This window comes from Lepisma saccharinum, chromosome 4 (genome assembly GCF_977018435.1).
Source record: "Lepisma saccharinum chromosome 4, izLepSacc3.1, whole genome shotgun sequence".
Classification (NCBI taxonomy): Eukaryota; Metazoa; Arthropoda; class Insecta; order Zygentoma; family Lepismatidae; genus Lepisma; species Lepisma saccharinum.
In genome coordinates this window covers 62,430,589-62,450,499 of record NC_139232.1, presented here as the reverse complement: position 1 = coordinate 62,450,499, position 19,911 = coordinate 62,430,589, and the positions used below count along the sequence as shown (strand labels likewise).

The following is a 19,911-nucleotide window of genomic DNA, read 5'->3' as shown; positions in this document are numbered from 1 at the left end:
GAAAGAAAGGTTGCAGAATCTAAGAGTAGCAAGACAAAGGGATACTGAAGATGGATTTAGTTTTCACGTCTGTCGTGCACTATTTCTTCCAGACGGTCAAGAGCACCTGCAAGGAGGCACAGAGGGGCAATTGCCCCCTCTTGATTTCTATCTTTATACAAATATAAATAAAGTTATATAAACTTGGACAGTTGCTGCTGCTTACGGTGTACGTTTTGCCCGTGTAAGGTAATAAATAGATGTATTATTAATTTTTGAAACCCCACCGTTCATTTATAAACACACTGTATATGAGTCATTGTGAATTCGAGTCAATTAAAACATTTTGCGTTGTTGGGAGATTATCTATTAGGATAAAATTTGGACATAATGAATCTAAGTAGAGAAAATGCAACTTGTATATCAAAATTGCCATGTCCAACTGATCTCCGAAAGTAGTGTTTAGCACGTCACATTTCAAGTATATTGTAATAATCTTCAATTAAGCCAAACGTTAACGAACAAAACAACTTTTATTTAACTTATAACTTCATGTTATATAAACTACATGAAATACATTTAACAAAGACAAAAGACAAAAGACAATCTCTCTCCAACTCGACTTGCTCACAGTATCTCTTCTAAAATTTTTATCTTTTATATTTTTCGTAACTTCTATCATATATGATTGATTAATTTGAGTCCACTTTATGCACAGTTAGGCTAATCGGGACTGGACCTACAGTTTAAATTGAAATCCCAATCACTTGTGTCTCCACCGGGTATCGAACCCGGGACCCCTTCATTACAAGGCGACGACGCTACCACTGCGCCATCGGGGAGGCCATTTCAAGTATAGTCCATGATTGTATCTATAGTGCGCGTCAAATCTCCTGCATATGGCGATAGCCAATAGCAGCGCACTGCAGCGGTGCCATGTCGAAATCTCACACGGAAAGAGACAGCGTGGTCGAGCGAAACGCCTTGTCACGGAGAGCACGGAACATTAGATAATATAACATATAATAAACATAATGGGAGAAAAGAACATACCTGATTAGGGACTGCATAATTCTTTCAATATTCTCAAGGTGGAAGTTGTGGAGCCTTTGTAAGATATTTTGTCCCGTAAAGAGTACGTTATCTTTTTGGTAGTAGAAAATTCGCCACGATCGTAAATTTCAAAGACTGTTCTACGAACTACGTCTTTTTTCAAAGTCATCTAAATTTGTCGTTCTTTTCGGTATATTAATGTGCTTTCTAGTCTAGGTTATTGAAACATTGGAGCAGGCCCCGATCCACATTGTTTTGCCCCCGAACATATCCGAGAAACGGTAGCTTGATTCACACCACACGCTTGAGCTGTTAGATCCTGGCACTTCTTAAAGTCAATTTTACTTCTTTGTTCGTCACTCGAACACTTTTTTTTTTTAAAAAATGTACACCTGAAAAATCACCTGTCGTGCCTGGCTTCGTACAACACTGTATTTTTCCCTCTTCTCTCGCCATCACTACCACTTGGTTTACTCAACGACATGCTGCACACACCCACTAAACACATGAAAAAAAAACGAACAATGACGGTATCCTCTTCGTCAACTTCTTCTGCCATCACTGGGAACGAACGTGCCCTGTTCCCTTAGCTAATCGGAAAGTTTCAGAATGCAACAGGAACGAAGGGAGAGCAAAAAGGATACAATGCAAATACGTTTATAATAACATTGCTTCTACAGAGGGAACGGTATAAGCTACAATCACGCTTGTTTTTCGTACATACTCGCAAATTCATTATCTTTCCATCTGTTGAACTACTGACACTTGAAATAATCTATTTATATCCGAGCGCCAGGTACACGATTTAGTAGCGAGGTGAAACAGCTTCTGAACTAGGCAACGCTGCACGTCCGTGATTCGCTGGTGCTGTTCAGTCGTTCAAGGTCATATGCAGGAGATTTGACGCGCACTCTAGTAGTATATGAACGAGATGTGTCCCTCCATTCAAACAATACGTGGCTTGTCCCTACCGAACGAAGTGTGTCACTTATAAATTAAGTTTCCGAAAGCAGGTATTATGCATGAACAGAACAAAAAATACTCGTGAGAAATTACAAAAATTATAAGTAAGTTCGTGGCGGGAGTTATTGACGGTTTTCCCCACAACCTATCCGCTTGAGGTTCCGCGTTCGAGTCCTGGTCTGTAAATATCTTTTTTAGGTGTCTCTTCATTAATTTAATCTAATTATCATCCATCTTCATAGTTTCGATTAATTATAAAAGTGACATAAAAGCGAAGCAAAATAAGAACATATAAAAATAATTGCAAAATGATTACAATGTCAGAACTACATTTGAAAAATAAAATGCGAACAGAAGGTTCATCTTCAAACAGGCAGCATGCTCCCGAAAGTTGCCAATCCACGTGTAGCATGACCTTCGATACTGGGGTTGTGCTTTTTCAGGAAAGTTTGCTCGACGCTCTTCAAGCGTCTTATCAAGAATGCCTCGGTGTTTGCAGCATTACCAACTTATTTTCCGTCGGGAAAATCTTTTTTCTCCTATTTAATCTGCGGTTGACTCTACAATACAGCATATTAATCAAGATACAACAACTGAATTACGGCGAAGTAGGTTAGAAACCCTGCGTGCTCAAGAGCAGCTTCGATAAGGCACCGGAATTGTTTCGAGCTGAACCAGGAAATGGGCGACGTTTATTCCCCAAGGCCATTCCGTAAAACTAATGCCACAAGAAGTTTTCTGTGTGGATTTGTGAGCATGAAATTGTAGGTTAATGATAGTACTACAAGACGTCAAGTGGATTTATTTTTCTGTTTCGTTATTTTATATAGCTTTCCTACCTATATAGTTTGAATAACTAATTAATCATTTGATGAGCAGACAAACACGAAGAAGCCGATCCCGTGGCAAATTGGTTAGCGTAATAAACTGCGAAGTCTAATGTCGGATTAGAGCCTGGACTAGAAAATATGGATGGGTTGGGTCATTGTCTTTATACCACTTCCATCACCTATCACATCCTTTATCATCGCGATTAACCGAAAGTGGTAGACGCGAAATAAAAATAGAACCTTTGCATGGAAGTCCGAAAGAGAGGCAAGGGAGGGGGGGGGGGGGGTTGCAAGACCCACCTGGAAAATGAAAGTCAACCAAAAACTATATATATATATATCACAATTCCATTTCAGCTGCAATAATATATGTTAATTATTGCATGAACATAACTAGCTAACTAACTAACTCTCTAGCCTTCTTAAACCCGAAGGTTCATGGCTGCAGCAACACAGGCCTTCCATCTGTCCCTATCTTGAGCAAGTTCTATATACTCTTTTCCATCCCTACCGATTTCCTTTAAGTCTATCTCAACGTTGTCCCTCCATCTTCGTCTTGGCCTTCCTAAAGTTCTCTTACCATCAGGTTTCCCAACAAGAATCCTGTAAACTCCTCTTTTCTCTCCCATTCGTGCCACATGGCCTGCCCACCTAAGTCTTCTTGATTTAATTATTCTAATTGTCTCCTCATCCCTTTTAGGTCCAAATATTTTCCTAAGGATCTTATTTTCAAATAAGATGAATATGATACGTAACTTCAAATTAAAGCAATGTTTTTTTTTTAGGAGACAACACTGTTATGCACCTTTTTTGCTCCCCCGGAAAAACTACCTTGCTTGCCCCTCTTTGGAAAAAACTCAACAAAGTGCATTGTGAGGGAAATGCGTTTCAAGTTGTCAGGCACAGTTCGAGCTCTACAAAAACTTGGTAACAGTAGATCGGAATGTTTCATGCGTGATTTTCAAAGATTTTATGAAGTTTGCACTGTGCCTGGCAACTTGAAACGCATTTCCATCACAATGCACTTTGTTGAGTTCGCCCTTCGTATCCGCAATGCCTCATATTTTCAATTACTTTGAAGCATTTTGGACCATTTTTTATTTTTATAAGCAACTGCATTAATTGATAGAATGATCTTAAACATGAAACTAATTGTTTCTTCCAATGATTAACTGTTTTCTTTGCCTTTCATTACGCTAGGTCACTCAGCCGCTATCTTCGTTGTGAGCCTAGATTAAGTGTGATTGCAGCTTATCCTATATGCTTTCTTCATACAGCATGGCTGTCGGCTACATGTTTGACATCTTAACACAACTTCTTTCAAACATCGCTCATGAAATGTATTTCACCTATCGTCCTACGGGAATCAGAGGGACGTAACTACAAAAATGCTGTTTTCAGTTTCGTGAAAAAAAAAAATCCTCTGAAGAGTATTTGGAGTAAATCGACATTTTCCACTTCTAATGCTTATCTGTAAGGCGGAGTCACATTTAAGAGTCATATTCCTAAGAATACATTATTTCCTCTCCTATTAATTTGATAAATTAGAGTTAAGTCGCTCTGGTTCTCACACACGCTTTCAGCTCCTATTTTCCAAAATTTGGCACGTTAGGTATTACGCCAGGTGTGTCATTTGGGTACGATACTACATTTTTATTATATGCCTGTGGAGATTCGAACAGTGTTCTCGGCTTGCGAGCCAGGTTATATCGGCGTTAGCGTCCAACGTTTGGAGCGCGTATATTCCTCTAAGCAGGATGCTCCAATTTAAGCTGGCTCGCAAGCCGAGAACTCTTCGTCAGGAAAGCTACACTTTTTTACCCATGAAAGTTATTGTCCGTGGCCTGCAAGCAAGGTTCTTGCAACAAACTGCCTCGAGAGAATTATGCGTAGGCTATGTGTGACTTTTCTGTTTCTCAGACCACGTGTGACTACCTACAAATTATGTGAAACAATAACATAAACAACTTCCCATCTGAGTATGAGAAACCACTTGCATTCTAGCCGGGTTCGATTCCTGGTGGAGGCACAGTGATTCGAATTCCACTTTAAACTGTAGGCCCACTCCCAATTAGCCTATCTGTGCATACAAGTAAACTTAAAACAAGACAAACTTTCATTCTAACCTCAGTCACTTATGGGAGCTGCTTAGAAGTAGTAGTGTTGACTGCCATGACTAAAATTTCTGGATCCAAGTTCACTTCGTCTCAACGATTTTATTTGTTGTTTTAAGTCCCCTTTATGCACAGTAAGGCTAATCGGGACTGGACCTACAATTTAAAGTGGGATCCGAACCACTTGTGCCTCCACCGGGTATCGAAGCCGGGACCCCTCTCTCGACGATTTGACCGAGTCTGCACTCCCTGCGCTGCACTCCGCTGTCTATGCAATGTAGTTTTAAAAGTTGTTAACTGAGGTATCCTAGTCACCAATTCCACCGCTGCCACCGGTTAGTCAAGGTGTGACTCATCATCAGCCAGGCTCGGACGAAACGCAACTCATTAAACCGTCGCGGACGAACTGTAGCATTTTTCTAGGAATTTCGCTTTCGGACGAAACGCTACTGAACCGTACAGCAGTCCCAGTGCCTGCTCCAAGTTGCACAGCTGCTTTCGGAGCTCTTGGTTTGGAAAGGGAGTGGGGATGAGGAAAAGGTCTTGATTTTTCATACTGAATCTCGTTCATTTCGTTCTCCTATTTCTCTTGGTTGAATTTTCTGAGATACGGAATCTACCTCATTTTCCTTTTCATTACGTATTATTGCGTCACCCACAGTACTCTTACATGTACTTAACATTTTCAATTTCCCTGTACCTGCACCCTTTGGTTAGGTAAAAATAAATAACTTCAGTTCGTCAAATGTTGTATTTTTGTTTTTGTTACCCATTTTTCTCGTACTTCAGTCAGGGGCAATGGAGCTACTGGTAACAGACGTAGTTAGGAAATAGCATGAATTGTTTCTTCCCCGCACTGTAGTTGACCGATAAAAGAACTATGTAAAGTCTCGTTTCTATTACCACAAATTTTACCGCGCAACATGACACGCGGCATGCGACGCTGCATGTGCCAAGCATTTGTTGAAATGGAAACTGTCTGCAACATGCCGCGGCGCAAGTGCCGGGGACAAAATTGCCCCAAACGATTAAGACGCACAACGTGCGCGGCGACAATGGAAACAGCCTACAGCAAGTTCCTGGGCACGGGCATACGAACTAGAGTAGAAACAGACGACGCGACTACAATCTGTGGTCCAACAAGATTTAATAACAATGCAAAATCACTTGCAGTCATTCTTACAAAGTTTTCGTATCCACTTTGAAGACGTAAGTCTCTCATCAACGAGTTATATGCTCCTTCCGAATTTCTTTTCGCTTGAAAACTTCTAATCCACCATCTAGGTTGTTTTCGCCTCTTTTTTTTTATAGAAATTCATGATACGCGCCTGCCATAACCACAAAACCCGCCATAGCTTTATTGTTCATCTTTACCCAAGTTAAATCACCACCAAATTATTACAATACAAGAGAAGAAACACTGACTACTCTAAAGCACTGCACAACGCTACACTGCGATCCTGCACTCCAGTGTTGTTGCGGACGTATTTTGAAGAAGTAGTTTTGAATTGGAAGCAGTACGAGTACACTAAATGACGCGCAACATGCGCCGGCACATGTTGCACCTCATGGATCTGGAACTTGTCAGAATGGAAACGTAGCTTAACAGAAACAGAAGGCTTTCACGATTTGTCTGAATATTAAAGTGATCTCTTCTTTCACACCCAAACATAAATAACTATTTTCAGATTTGAAACCGTAACAGGGGTGTAAGGGGTGACCTTCCACGTAGTACACCCAATCGTCAACTTCATTCCACGTAGTACACCCTGGACTGCTCTTTGCAGACTAACGAGGCTCTGGCGACTGACCCTATAGCCAGTATAATTCTGTGTGTTCTGTTTTTTGTCATGTGTGCTGAGTGCCCCTTTAGAGCCTCAGCTTTTAACCTAAGTCAGAATATTTTAATATTTCAGTTATTCGATATTACAGTTACGTTATTTGTTATGGTAAGGGGCTGGTCCCCGTATAACGTGGCGGTTGCAAAATAGCCTAAGTGCTGACGCACCCAAAATTAAAGAAGAAAAATGTAACAGGGAATATAGCTTTAATAAATGTCTATAAATATTTCACTATCGTTTATATTTATGTACATGTTGTTAATTTTGAAATATTGTGAAGAAATGCAGCAAAATGCTACATATTCGATTACTAATGTGAGCCACTGTACATGTTATGTTTTTATTTCATGAACAATGCGACACCACAGGTCCCGAGTTCAGATCCCAGCCTGTATATTGTTTTCATTATTTTCTTCGTGATGTCCTTTCATCAATTTTGTCATTGCATCACCCATCCTCGTCTTCGCGATTAGCCAAAAGTGGCAGAAAACCAAAGTTAAATATAACAAATGAAAATCAAACATTACTTTGCAAGACAAGAATGGATAGGTTCTTTTGAAGCTGCTGTTATTAAAAGCAAATTGTATGTAGCTTTCCTAGACAGAAGTTTCAAACACAGAAACTGATTGATTGGATAAGGGCTGTGGATTCCTACTCGAGCAGAAAATATATATGTTTCAATTTATTACGTACAACAATAGCAGACTGATTTCCCGCTAAATCAAAGAAAACTTGCATTCACGGTTACAAATTGACGTGTTGAATGACCTTAACTACAGACTTCGCTCACTCCAATTCTGATTAATCGAACAGCACATCACAACGTGGGTCATTAAATATTTCCAACTTACTCTCGAGTTCCTCAACTAAAAATAAATTGACTGCGAGACAAAAACTCCTCTGCGATAACTATATACCACGTTATATGCAGAGTATATGTAAGTTGAAATTCCATCATAATAATTTGAATTCTTCAAGTAGTAGCTACAAATATAATTTTTCATGCATATTTTCTTAGCATTGAAGTTTCTCACTTCACAAGGATAACATATATATAGTATTTCACAAGAGTTTTTAGTTCGAGCTAGTCGTAGGCCTAATATGAATATAAACGTCACTTCATTACTTAGTTTAAAAAATTGCCAGGCAATCAAAATTCGAGGGTATGCCTGAAATTATTTGTAGTATCTCATGTATCAAGGGGGCTTTTTAAGTAGTAATAGTAGAAACGTAATTATACTGCATGTTGCAACTGAAACCCTAGCCTCGAAGACCGAAGTCGTTGGGTGATCCACTCATACACTCGGTACCAAACATTTCAAGTTCGAGTAGACACCTGGGCATGGCTGTTTTTTTTTTTTTGTAAGCATCCCTTCATAGATTTAATATGATCATCATTCATCTTCATCGTCGCGATTATCTACAAGTGGCAGAAAAGCGATATAAAACAAGAATAATAGTATAACAAACAAAAGAGGATAAAAGGATGAACTGAGTTAATGATAGGAAGTTTTATAAAATTACTGTTTCTTGAAGAATCCTGTCCTTTGTTACGATTTTATTTCTCAGTCACACGTTGCTCAATGTTCAAGTCGACTGTCGTCCTTACGTACTTGAAAATTACTTTCATGTCTGCCTATGCTCTTCTTTCAAACGTGGTAGGTGGGCGCTCTGTCTGTTTCTACACCAAAAAGTTTAATGAACCTCCTGTCCAAGAAGACAAGAATTACTGAAAGTAATTTTCAAAATTGTAAGCGGATGAGGGCCCTTGTAAATGATAAAATATACTGTCCTTTTATTCGCTTAGTTTTGAGAATCACTTCCCATATAATTCTTGCCTTCTTGAGAGTCCAATGGCCCTGTCTAGCCACAAACCAGTTGCACAAACGCGGTTTCGTTTGTTTCGTACAACAATTCCATCTAACGTTTCGTTTCTACGTAGTTTCTACTTGCTAAAAGTGCCTTTCATATCGCCCCAGGGCGTTCTCTACTCGGCTGCTTCGTGACCGAAGGTCACGTGTACAAAGTTTGAGGATTCACATTTTCCGATTTTGCGTGGTGCTGCTGCTACGAGCGAACACAAGGGAAAAAACCTTGGACGAAAAGTCCCAGCGCAGCTTCCCTTCTACTCTTCAGCTCGGCCCATAAGGAAGAACGGTCAACTCTCCCCCTCCCCTCCAGGCGGTAGTACAGTGCACAGGAGTCGCGGGTCTGCACAGGTTTCTTTCCTTGTGATTCAGTTCGCCTTATCAAGGTCGTGCAGCAAGCAATTATTTTTCGTCTTCCGATAGGAAAAAGCTTGCCTCTCGCTTACGTGGATGAACGCGTAGCACAGATGATTCTTTGGTTGGTCCTTTATGTTTCGTCCTTCAGCAACTTAATCTAAGCACGAATCATTCTCATCGCCAAACATACTGTATTTTTTTAATTGATGTAACACATGTAAACTGAAAGAGAGAGAGAGAGAGAGAGAGAGAGAGAGAGAGAGAGAGAGAGAGAGAGAGAGAGAGAAAGAGAAAGAGAGAGAGAGAGAGAGAGAAAGATAAACGTTTTCTTACAACAAACGTTTGTTTTCCTATCGTATAAAGTGAACGCACATGTTAAAATTCATCTTTCATAGATAATCAAATTAGAACAAATCCACGTAAAGTGATTTAGTATGCAGAAAATAAATATATTTGTGATAAATACATAGTTAATCAGTAAATTCCAATAACCAGGACTTCTGTCACGCCAAATCTTGTTTACGGATGTTTTCAAACGTTTTGTTTTACAATTTCATTTTTTCACTGACATCCAAAACGAAAATACGTATTATAATTTAATGACTTTCAAAATGTCAAAATACTGTAATGTTACTATGCTGCCGATCACAATTATGAGGCTTCTTCGAACCAGGGTTTCGGAGCGGAGCGGATCAACGCTCCAGCTGTTGCCCACGCTCAGGAGCGAGGAGCGAGATTCTAAGAAATGGTTCGCTCCGCTCCGGAGCGGAGCGATGTCTTAGCCCGCTCCGCTCCGGAGCGGAGCAGCGAGAATCGAAAAATTTCTCGCTCCGCTCCGGAGCGAGGAGCGAAATTTTAGAAAATGGTTCGCTCCGCTCTGGAGCGGAGCGCTACCTTGACACGCTCCGCTCCGGATCGGAGCAGAGGAAGTTGGAAATTTTCTCGCTCCGCTCCGGAGCGAGGAGCGAAATTTTATAGAATGGTTCACTCCGCTCCGGAGCGGAGCGATACCGTGTGACGCTCCGCTCCGGAGCGAGATTATAAGAACTTGCCCACTCCGCTCCGGAGCGCTCCGAGGTTGGATAATACGAGTGTATACAGAAAACTAACGATCAAGGGTTCCGAGTACATTAGTAATTTTGTTTGTGGAATTTGTACGGCATTTGAACATCGCCTGTTATTGTTGTTATAAAACTGATTATTACTAAAGCTAACGCCACGGAAACAGTCCAGTCAAGATCACGTCACTCACCTACAGTGTTGCCAATAAGCAAGGAATAATCCTTACACAAGACACCAGGGAAGGCACAATCAACCGCATACGTACAACGCGCAATGTGTCAACTGTGAAGCGTAGAAGAAGTGTGGAAAACCTGGAGAACCAGGGGTGTGTAGAAGGCAAGGGGAAGCTTTGATCTTCACTGGACTGTTTTCGTGAAGAGAGCGATATTATTATTATTATTACTATTATTATTATTACTATTATTATTATTACTATTTTCATTATCACTTTTACTACTCTACTACTACTTCTGGGGACAATATATTTCAATAGCAGGTGTGCCACCTGTGTTTTATAAGTTGAGAGAATGGAACTCTCATTTCCTGCCACCAGGGATCGCGACTAAAACTCATTTCCGTTCGACTTCTGGTTCGGGCTAAGCACTTCGGCATATCGGTCCGACGTTACAGTCCACACCGTGGGAGAAGTGAGTTATTCCGGAATATTGGTTCGAGTAACATTGGTCAAACTACTGCAGAGAATCCATTTGACCTTTCGAACGCCAGGAGCACGCAGAGGAAAGACGAAACAACGTGTACAGAGGAAGATGACAGGCAGACAGGTGTTCATGCAAAACAAAACACTCGCTGGTGCATGATTGCCATATCTAACTTTCTTTGCGCTGGTTATGATGATACTTTGAATGTAGCGAAAGATAAAAGTTTAAAGTAATTGGGAATTCAGGTTGCTAATTTTCACTGTATGTTTGTTCCGGCATAACTCTCGAACGCCTGGAACGATTTCAACCAAACTTGGAACACGTATCACTTGCAATCTCGAAAGAAATACTGTGTAAGACATCTCTGGCACCCCTAGGGGTGAGGGTGGGAAGGGTTGACATGTAAAACGACCGATATTAGTGTGGAATCCATAGTTTTCGGGGTCGTTAAGATGAATAGTGATACTCCCAATGCCGTTCAACTCCAAAACACCCCTGGCAACCCTAGGGGTGGGGTGAGAAGGGGGCGACATGTAAAAATAATAAAAAACGACCGATATTAGTGTGGAATCAATAGTTTTCGGGGTCGCTAAGATTAATAATGACACTCTCAATGCCGTTCAATTCCAAGACACTCCTGGCACCCCTGGGGTGGGAAGGGGGTGACATGTAAAACGAGCCCGACCCTGTGGCCGAGTGGTTAGCACATCGCGCTATGACGCCAGGGGTTCCGGGTTCGAATACCGGCTGGGCATGGATGTTTGTGAGTGTCCATTCATCAAGTTCATCATATCATCACTCATTCTCATCTTCGCAAATTAGCCAAAAGTGGCACAAGAAGCGAAGTAAAATAAAGCAAATCAATCAATTAATTAGTTAGTTCTACTATAGACCTTCAATGATTACCAAGGTTTCAGATGCATGGAACTAACGATTAAAGATTTTATTTGTCGTTGTTGTACATTGTTTGCAATAATTGTAGACAGCTTATAATTCCACTAACCGAGACTGTTTCGGAAGGATCCCTCCATCCGTGTTAAAAAAATATTTTAAATGCCCATAAATCAAAGTTCACAGGCACACATACTATGAACATACTTTTAGAAGAGAACACATATTTTAAAACGTCTCTTTAAGAAAGTAACAATACGCGTAAGCCAGAGTCGGTGTAGCACACTTTTAATACGATTGGCAACGCTGCATCTCCCTCGAAAAGGCAACGATCTGTCTGCCAAGTACGTACAACAGCAGAAGTCATGACGCAATGCACCTGCCAAGGAGCGAGCAAGACACTACGCGCCAGTTTCCTCCACCTTTCCTCTTGAAAGGGGAACAACAAGGCCAATCCGCTAGCCGGTAGCACTGACGTCAGTCACCTACACAAGAAGCGCAGAACACGAAAACAAACAGGGCTGTCGTGTGGGGGAGGTAGCATAAGCAAACGTACAATCCCGCAACACTGATTGCTTGAACGGGTTCATATCCAAATTAAGATAAGGATGAGATATGATGAAATTGAAGAAGGGTCAATCACAGAGAACTCCAATTCCCAGACTGGAGTCGTGAAGCGTTGAGATAACCATTGATGTGGGGGTAGGGCCCGACACATTCCCAATCTCGCTCGGCCATTTGGAGGTGATGTGATCAGCACCACGCTCCGGCCACCTTTACCCCCCCCCCCCCCCCGAGGGTTTCCCCTAGTTATCCATTTATTTGAGTCTGGGTTAGCCCAGGAGCCGCTATATGCTGGGACAAGGCCGGAATAATTTCGAAGTTAGATCATCCACCGCGGGATTCAAACCCTGGTCTCCAGCGTTGCAGTCAGACGCCCTACCGACTAGACCAGCAGTTGCGGTTACACCATTCATATATAAAAATAACTATCTCACCGGATATGAGCTTGCACTTCAAATGCTCCGATTGCGGATCAGAGCACTATTGTATCTCGCCCCGCTCCGGATCGGATCGTGCATGTAAAAATAAGTAACCACTCCGCTCCGGAGCGGAGTGCTGTCGTCCCACGCTCCGCTCCGGAGCGAGGAGCGGAGTAGAACTGACGCTTCGAAATCGCTCCGGAGCGCTCCTTTAGTACGCTCCGCACTCCGCTTCGAAACCCTGCTTCGAACACGCCTTCGATAACGGTATTTGCTATTCGTAACGGATATGTGTATCACTTTTTCGAAACAGACTTTTGTGGAGGAAAAGAACTGTAACGTTACAAAAGTAACGAGCACAATTATACGAGAGACCTATGTTATTCTATCCGGAACACGGCATCGGACACGGTATTGCACATCGGAACGTCTGTATGATACCAGCTATCAATAACGTTGTTGCTTTGAAGCAAGGAGTGTAACGTTTTTACAGTCGTGGCCTCAATTAAGTTACTGGTTAATTGTAACGTTACTACCACTTTCCATACACACTAAAGTTACTAGTCAATACGTGACAAACTTGTTTCTTACCCTGTAACGTTACTGGTTGCCGGCAATGGATGTAACGTTAAAGCGTCACCTAACGACCTACTGATTTACAGATCAGTTATGGTTCGGTACCGTTATGCACACCTGTAACGTAATGTTCATATACCTGAGGTAACGTTTCTGTTCACGAAAAAAGTTATTCTGTTTCTGGTTGTAACGTAACGGAAACCGTAATTGAAAATACCGTTCCATTTCGTTACGTTACGACTCCCTGCCAGCAACGGTATAGGAATTCACACTTCTTCCGTGTTTTTGAAAAGAAATTTGTTTTAAAAATCGAATGAATGTTCTGACGTGTGTGTGTAAGTAAATGTACAGGGTGGCTCAATAAGTCACTTAACACCCCCAGTACAAGGCCACTGCAGCGCGCAACATGGAAATGGTGATGACCAATCGTTATCAGGCCAAGGGGGAACCACATTGACGCCACCCACACGGTCGGCGGCCATCTTGATGTCCGCCATCTTGAATTCAACTTCAGAATTTTAAATGGGAAGGGGGTCGTGCGACATATTAAAATGGGCTAGAATTTCACGAGAAATGCAATGGTGAAGGTTTTTTCGACGTATCTTTAACCAGTAAAAAGTTATGACTGAATTCTTGTACCAATTTGCTCCTTTTCGAGGTGTTAGAAAAATGCAGAAATCACAGAATATGTGACCCTTGTCATCTGATAACTAACTTTGGACAAAAACTGGTTCATAACGTTCCCATAAGTGTTCTGGTGTTCTTCCCTATTGAAAAAACTCTGTAAAAAGTACCTTCTTCCATAAGCAAGGATGAAAAAAACTTTTTATTTAACAAATCCAAGTAGCCCTAAGCATTTAAGGTTCCGTTGATGGAAAATTGACTAACCAATCGTGTTCCACACAGCACGCCACACCATTAACGTACCAACGCTAACCATTCAGGTTTGATCTGTCGAAAATAGGTTATCAGATAAAAATCATCGAATATTCTGTTTATGAACTTCCTTATGAACATAAACATTAGCCTTGTCACTGTGAAGGACTTTTAATTCAATGGAAGCGTCACACTGTAAATTGTTCGCGACAACCATTCATAATGCACAGCTCTTCATAAATGTATCCGATTAAAATAATGTGCAATGGCATGCGAACGTCTCTCCATAGACGTCACTTTGATCTCGATGCATTACCGAAGCGCTAAACAAATTTTAAGGCATTTTTCTAACACCTCGAAAAGGAGCAAATTGGTACAAGAATTCAGTCATAACTTTTTACTGGTTAAAGATACGTCGAAAAAACCTTCACCATTGCATTTCTCGTAAAATTCTAGCTCATTTTAATATGTCGCACGACTCCCTTCCCATTTAAAATTCTGAAGTTGAATTCAAGATGGCGGACATCAAGATGGCCGCCGACCGTGTGGGTGGCGTCAATGTGGTTCCCCCTTGGCCAGATAACGATTGGTCATCGCCCATTTCAAATTCCATGCCGCAGTGGCCTTGTACTGAGGGTGTTAAGTGACTTATTGAGCCACCCTGTATATGTATAGAGGAGCAGAGTATATCTAGTAAACTGTATCGCTGAAGGTTAACTATCAATAGAATTAACATGTAATGAAAAGCGGAAAAGCCGGTTCGGGGGTGGAGCAGAGGCTTATTCATAATTTTCTATTTGAGGGGTGAATGAGGGTGCAAAGCAAGGACGTATTTAGGAGGGGTCCAGGGAGTCCGGACCCACCGAAAAATTTATCAAGTACTTACATTAAATAATGAAAAATATATTCGTTTATCAGTTGTTGTATAATTCCCTCTGAACTTATTGGAAGTCACGGATTATATTGGAATCATAGGCTATGAAGGACACGAAGGACGTATTTAGGGGGTCCAACCCCCCGCCACACACACACACACACACACACATACACCCGAAATACTTATTAAGTACGAAAATTAAATAATGAAAATATACTCGTTTAGCATTTGTTGTAATTTCCTCTGAACTTTGTACAAGGCAAGGATATTCGATAAATATTCAATTATTCATCTATTTGACATTAATTTCATTTGTCAGGGCACTTGTTTTTATGTAGTTATTCCGATCTTAACTACAGGTAAGGTACGTAATAAATATGTGCTGTTATATCTCTATTCTTATACAGTCTTTTTACCTAATCGTGTAAAAATAATATAATATTTATTAATGTATTGTCATTAGTATTAATTTGATTTATAATTATTTTAATATAATCATTAATATTATTATTGTTCCTGAGACACTTGGTTCGAACCCCCCCCCCCCCTCCCCCGAAACATATTTCTAGATACGTGCCTGGTGAAAAGGTATACTCAGAGCCAAAATGACCACAAATGTGTCCTTTTTTAAAAATCATGTTGGGTGTTAGGGCGAAGTTGGTGGATAAATCACTGGAGCAGAGACAGTACAACTGCATGTTTCATAATCCAAAAGTTGCAGAAAAGCGGTGCTACTTACCAAAATGTAAACACAAACGAGAAAGAAAATGTACTACCCTGCATAAGTTAAAATTAATTGATAAATGTGACTTACCATGCCCAGGAAAGAAGCATTAACAAGACGCCAGGAAATAGACAAAAAGTACACATGTAGCAGACATAAATAATCCCAACACTCTTGTTATTACACTTCACGCTCTGTTCACGCTTCATTGAGAGCCTGGATAGATGAATTTTTATATCCTGTGAAGCGTCAACACACACAAAATATTGAATACATGTTTCTCATTTGTTCTCAAAGTCAAATATACATTAATGTAAACAAAATTATAAGCTTTCCCCTCCAAAGACAGCCATGCCTGACTACAGGTTCAGGTTGGCATCAATTAGACAAAAACAGTTTTTTACCTTTCTTGACCTGACTTCGATTTTGTTTAATTTTCGAATTTAAATGCCTGATACGAATTTATGTCCGAGTTTTGACAAAGAGATCTATAATTTCCTTCTTTATCGTAGGAACATGGAAAGTAATAATGATCTCATTGCTTCCATTACTCAACATTTCCGGCTTAAATCTGCAGGAGAATTGTATAAACAAAAGTCATTTTCCATTTGCTCAACGATTTGAAAAATCTTCAGTAGGTTTATACATGTAGGTTAAAGCTTTTCTTGTGCTAATGCACTTACAATACCACTTCTTGACAACAGTTTCGGTCTGCTTTTGTGACTAAGAAGACATTCGATTTGGTTGGAGGAAAACACTGGTCGAAGAATTTCCCTTATTTTCTTAGTCACGTTGAAAGCAGATTGCTTTGATTTGTGAAGTTTTACTAACTGTTGCCTCAAACTTTTATTGCTAATTTGTAAATTCTTCACTTTATGTAATATACGATTGCATTGTTCCTTTACTTTGTTTACTTTTTTAGCACTTTCATCCTGTAGTGTCTGCAGTTTCTTCATTTGTTCTTCAGCACATTTTCATTTCTTTTTCAGAGTTTCCAACTCACTATTTTGTTGGAGATTGAGTGTATTGAGTATATTTCCAGTACTCAAAGTCTCTGAGTTATGTGGCATGTAAATTATTTTGCGAGGAGATAACTCTTCAAGTATTCCCACTGCTCGCTTTCGATTGAATTTGATTGAATTGTTGTTTTAAGTCCACTTTATGCACAGAAAGGCTGAACCTACAGTTTTTAAAGTGGGATCCGAACCACCGGGTATTGAACCCTTGATTACAAGGCGATGACGCTACCACTGCGCCATCGGGGAGGCTGCTCGCTTTCGAATCTGACGTTTATTGACACGTCGACTTCGATCAATTATGTAATTTGGCTGTTGCACACTACAATTCATCATATAACCAGGCAAATTTAAACTTGGTACAGCGTTTTTGTTAAGCTGCGGTCTACACGTAATGCTCAGCAGTTCTGCTTTTAAGTTTCGTGTAATCGGCATCCAGCTGTTTTGGTGTTAACAGGATCTAATCTCTTACACTTTGAAACCCACATTTTGTACGTAATCGGATCATTTGGAAACGAAAAATAGCTTACACGTACTGTATTTTTGCCGGCCCCCCGTGGCGGAGTGGTTAGCACATCGCTCTATGACGCAAGAGGTCCCGGGTTCGAATCTCGGCCTGAGCATGGATGTTTGTGAGTGTCCATTCATCAATTTCATCATGTCATCACTCATCCTCATCTTCGCAAATTAGCCAAAAGTGGCACAAAAAGCGAAGTAAAATAAAGTATATCAATCAATCAATCAATCTACTGTATTTCTTGCGTTGTTCGGACACGAAGCAACAGCACAATTGCGCGGCATCTTCCTGAAGTGTTACTGTTGTTGAAAAAAAACAACTCCACTATCACACAAGCTACAGAAAAATGAAACACAAAGTACTTTCACGCTCCCTCGCACAAATGCAGATCCTATAACAAGCGGAATGGTCAGTGACAGCGTCACTTCTGTCCCGTGAGTGACGTCAGGGTTGGGAACGCCCACGACCCTCTTTTTTCAGCTTCGGGAGGGAAGACTGCGCTACTTTCTCAACTATATTATATACTTACTTTGATTGGACATGAGGGTCCAAACAGCAAACGACACGTTCATATGGCGTATTCGCATGCTACTTGTTACTTCGGTCGGAAAGCTCCTTAAAGGAAGGGTGCTCAGACCGAAGCGACTTGCTACAGGGGGAGTTCCCAACTAAGTGACAAGCGACATGGTGCCTTCAGTCTATTGGCAAGCGTTCGCTGCTAATTGTGCGAACAACAGATAGGCGACACGAAAAACCGCACATTACAACAGATCTAGGCGACATGATAAGTCACACGTGTCACTTTGTCGCTTGTGCGTCGCTCAAACTGGGCCATTTCCTCAATAGCTTGAAACATGTTACCGTGGTTTGATGTTCGCGCATGCGCGATGCAATGAGTGTCTTGCTTTAGGGAGATTGTGCACCAAAGCGACAAGGGGCACGCGACATTTATCGCTTGAGGATTTCACCAACGGAACGCTGGCCTGTGCTTCCCGTCATGCCGCTACGATGTGAAATGTTGCTCTTGATAGGCTCGTTTCCAAGCAACATGTATCGCTTCGGTGTGAAAGTTGCCTTGGACCGAAGGACCCGTGTCGCTTTGGTGTGAAATCCTCGTATCGTTTGTCGCGTGTCGCGTGTGGTGTAAAATCTCCTTGAGGAAACGGTGCAGTCAGAGCTTGGGTCCCTACGGTTCGAAAGGCTGCATTGATTACGGACTGCTCGCTTCCAATTGACACTTGTGGATTGTCACCTCGGTATGAAATATTTCTCAGGATACTATTTATATTCTAATAACATAGAAAAATATAACTCTAGTACACAATCCAACACCTGACGTCCGGAATCACTTTGCGATGTTTCTTCTTGTGTTATGCATTCTATTTATTTATTAATTTTATTTTACTTTTCTTTCCAAATTAATGTCATTTCGTGACTGCAAATCACTCCACAAATATAAGTGTTTCCATCAATTCACGTGCCGCCTTTCAAGACAAACAAATCTACATAATATATTCCAAAAACTAACAAAGCCGCATTACTTTCATAAGAAAATTAGCACCGACATTGATCGCACTGCCATCTATGTTTCTCATCCGTCTCTGGAACCAGTTTCTTGGGCCGTTTTCCACACTACGTTATTCAAGGCGCTGTAGCGAGACAGCGTTCTGGTTGTTTCAATGTGACACAGTCAAGATGGAGTGTTCTAGCAATTGGAGCATAGACATAACTAGGGGGGGGGGGGGTCGGGGAGGGAGTTCCGGACCCCCTAACCCGCTACATTCAAAGGTGAAGGAATAATGTGGATATAAAGCAATGCTACATACATATACATTCACACAAGCATTACACATACACGCGCACACACACACACGGTGTATAACAGTATGATACACCTGATTTGTTACTCAATATAGCGGACAATTATGTCTGTTCGCGTGAAGAATATAATTTTTATATGGTGTATTTTTTTACTGTCATCATGAGCATGATGTCTTTTCTAACATCTCGAAGCTCACTGACGAGTTAGAAGTGTCACAACATTAATATCCATTTAAATTATTTCCGAGAAAAATTAATATGGACGAAAGCAATGTATCAAGTGTAATAAGATAGCAGTAATTAGTACATGATCTTATGTTTTAGGACCCTCTAATAAACAAAGCTGCCATAATATGGTCATGTAGCACATTTAGTTTGATATTTCGTTTTGTCCGACAAATATGACTGAACGTACACACACAAATCACCTTTTAAGTTTAAGTGGAATGTTTAATGCAAACTCCAAGTTTCAGAGGTCATTAATATCTAATATACCATTTGACAAATATAATGTAGTATTTGTCCAAAATTTTCTATACATCTTCTACTAACTGGTTCATCTAGGCAATAGATAAAATATCAAATTCTTATAAGTATCTTTGATATATTCACAATTATCCTCCTCCGTGCGGTCTAAGGCGTAGTGCTTTGGGCTCCGACTGCGGGACGGCATGGGTTCGAGTCCGCCTGGTTCAGTCTCTGAGTTTTCGGTCTGTGCACAGGACAGGTGGAAACCCACCATCGTGAGGAAATTGGGGAGCTACGATTGATTCATTGATTGATTTGGTGTTTTAAGTCCACTTTATGCACAGTAAGGGTAATCGGGCCTGGACCTAGAGTTTAAAGTGGTATCCGAACCACTATGTGCCTCCACCGGGTATCGAAACTGGGACCCCTTTGGGGA

The 19,911-nt window shown here is 40.9% G+C and overlaps 1 protein-coding gene across 2 annotated transcripts in view; it reads left to right on the top strand.

Moving 5' to 3' along the window:
- The window catches only part of IA-2 (tyrosine phosphatase IA-2), a 619,991-nt gene that overhangs the window by 151,701 nt on the left and 448,379 nt on the right, over positions 1-19,911 (top strand). The gene's annotated exons all lie outside the window — the stretch shown is intronic.